The sequence below is a fragment of the Myotis davidii genome, unplaced genomic scaffold, assembly GCF_000327345.1.
Source record: "Myotis davidii unplaced genomic scaffold, ASM32734v1 scaffold1509, whole genome shotgun sequence".
In the NCBI taxonomy this organism is placed as follows: domain Eukaryota; kingdom Metazoa; phylum Chordata; class Mammalia; order Chiroptera; family Vespertilionidae; genus Myotis; species Myotis davidii.
Genome location: NW_006299480.1, coordinates 926,702 through 929,444, shown reverse-complemented (window position 1 = coordinate 929,444; position 2,743 = coordinate 926,702). Strand labels below are relative to the sequence as shown.

At 65.9% G+C, this 2,743-nt stretch overlaps 1 protein-coding gene across 1 annotated transcript in view; it reads left to right on the top strand.

Annotated features, from left to right (window-relative positions):
• Positions 1–2,743, top strand: part of GLI4 (GLI family zinc finger 4) — a 6,809-nt gene that overhangs the window by 2,208 nt on the left and 1,858 nt on the right. The gene's annotated exons all lie outside the window — the stretch shown is intronic.

Sequence of the window (2,743 nt, the reverse complement as noted above, 5' to 3'; positions counted from 1 at the left end):
GGCCCACATCTTTGACGCCTTCGATGCTTCCTTTAAAGATGACTTCGCGGGGGTTCCCGTGTTCGTCCCTTTTCAGAGGAAGAAGCCCTGCAAGTGCGGGGAGTGCGGACGCGTCTTCAAGCACAAGGCAGACCTCACCCGCCACCAGCGCGTCCACACCGGCGAGAAGCCCTTCCGCTGCGGCCAGTGCGGGAAGGCCTTCCGCCACAGCTCCGACGTCACCAAGCACCGGCGGGTCCACACCGGTGAGAAGCCCTTCACGTGCGGCGAGTGCGGGAAGGCCTTCAACTGCGGCTCGAATCTCCTAAAACATCAGAAAACTCACACTGGAGAGAAGCCCTACGAGTGCAAGGAATGCGGGAAAACCTTCGCCTACAGCTCCTGCCTCATTCGCCACCGGAAGCAGCACCCCAGGAAGAAGCCCTGAGCGGAGCTGTCCGCTCAGCACCTCCCGCCGCCGTCCCGCTGTGGTGTCCACTCTGGCTGTGGCCGCGCACCTGCTCCTTCCAGGTCGTTGGTCTGCAGGCTCTTGGCCGGTGGGTCCTGAGCCCGTGCCCACGCAGCCGCAGGAGGCCGGTGGCTCCGAGCCCGAGAGCAGAGCTTCGGCTGCTGCGGTGACCGTCCTTGGGCTACCAGCCCTTACACTCAGCCCCTGTCCCCGGGAACTGCCCCCCCGTGTGTCCTCCGGGCCGGCCATCGTCCCAGATAAGCTGCCCGGCTTACCCAGACGCGCCACGTGGGACACAGCTCCTCGGTCCTGAGTTGCCACATGGGTGCTTCCTGCCAGGCCCGGGCTGGGGTCCCGGATGCTGACGGCATCTGTGGTCCAGCTGCACCTGCCACACGGGCCCCAGCCACCTGCTGGGTGAACTGCAGGGTGGCCTCCTTTGACCAGGGTCCCATCAGGATCCAGGCTGGCCAGGGGGGCGGGGCTGGTGCTGCTGCCCAAACTCCCCTGCGGACCCTGCCGACCTGGTTTCTGAGGTCTGAAGTCACTGTCCCCCCGGGCAAGCACCCAGGGTGCCTCAGCTCCAGTGCAGGCCTGGGTCTTGGCACTGGGGGTGCCCGTGTGGGTTCCACGCACGGCTCCACATGTGCCCGTGTCCCTGCAGCCTTACCCACACGGCATCCTGGTTCTCTGTTCCCTGTGTCTGTGCCTCTTGGTGTCCGCTTCCTCGGTGCATTGGCCCCTCCTTCTCTCCCCTGGGGAGAGGTCCGTGCCCCCAGACCCCGGGCTCAGTGGCCGTGGCCGGCAGCGCTCACACAGCTGGTGGCCTTGGGCTGTGGTGGTGCGGACACCGGTCTGTTGACTTAGTAACTCGTCAGAGTGGTCCCTTCACACCCTCGGAGGGCATTCTCTGCTTCCCGTGGTCGCCTGGCCTCGCGCCCACCTGGTCTCCCAGCAGACGGTGCCACACTGGCTCCTGGTTACTCCACTGCCCTGCACTCGGCCCGATGCCTCCTGTCCTGGGCTGTTGGCGCCTGTTTTCTCCCGAAATAAACATCTGTCCTGACCCCTTCCCTGTGTCTGTTGACCTCAGCAGCTTGGGGGTGCAGCTGGGATTCCCCAGGGAGGCGCCACTGCCTCCCCCAGAGAAGCTGGCCTGGGCCAGCATGGCCAGAGACCCATCTGGTTGCTGCCTTCCGTGGGTGTCTTGGGGGGCAGCCTCACGTTAACCAAACCCCTAAGAGACAGCACATAAATCAGAACAGGAATTTGCTAACTGAGGAGTGACCCCTGCAGTGACAAGATACCAAGTTCCTCTGCAGGCACCACCTTTGTGGCCCTCCCACCTGGGAAACCTGCAGTCATTACCCATGGGGGTGTCTGGGAGGGACCAGGCCAGCCTCCAGGACCTGGGGCTACCCGCTTCAGGTCACACCCTTCCTCACTGCCTGCCTGGGAGCAGGAGAGGCGAGTCTGCCTCCCAGAAGGGATCGGACAATGTCTAGGAATGTTTGCTGATGTCACACTGACGGGTGGGGGCAGGGAAGCTGCTGGGATCCCACGGGGCGACCCCGAGGAGGTCAGGGGAGCTGTCGGCAGAAACCTGAGCGCTTGTTTGATGAGATGCCATTCAGGCGGAGAAGCCTGGCAGAGTCCAAGGACAGGGCGACCCCGAACATGGGGCAGGGGCGGGGAGGGCGGAACCCTGCGATTGGTTAAGTCTCCGCAAGGAGTAACCAGAACCCCCAGGTCCGGTGCCCCCCAGGGCGACAGGGTGGCCGGGCAAGGAGAGGAGGGAAAGGCAGGGAAGGGAAACTGGTGAGGGTCAGGCCCGCCGCCCTTGTCCACTCTCAGGGACAACACAGTCCGAAACAAGTTACGTGTGAGCTTCCATCACAAGCCTTGGGGCTATGGGGCCACCGAGGCGGCAGTCCTCCAGGCGCCCAGAGCGGCCGGAAGTGCGGGCGGCCAGGGCGGGGGGCGGGATCACTTCCGGTCTGCTCTGGCGCGGCGGTCGCCTCCGGCTGGAAGGTGAGTGGGCACCTGGGGGTAGGGAGGACGGGTGGCCGCCGCCGCCGCGTGACCTTGACCCCGGCCTCGGGGGGCGCGGGTGGTCGCCCCAGAGCGGAGAGGAGGCCTCCGCCGGGTGGCGGCGCACTGGCCCCTGGCGACCGCCGTGTCTGTCTGCGGGCGCCGCCCCACGCGCCCGGACCCCGAGGGACGGGAACCGTCAGGCCCACTTTGCAGACGGTAAACTGAGGCTGAGAAGTCCCCGGTCCGAGGTCCGCGGCCAGC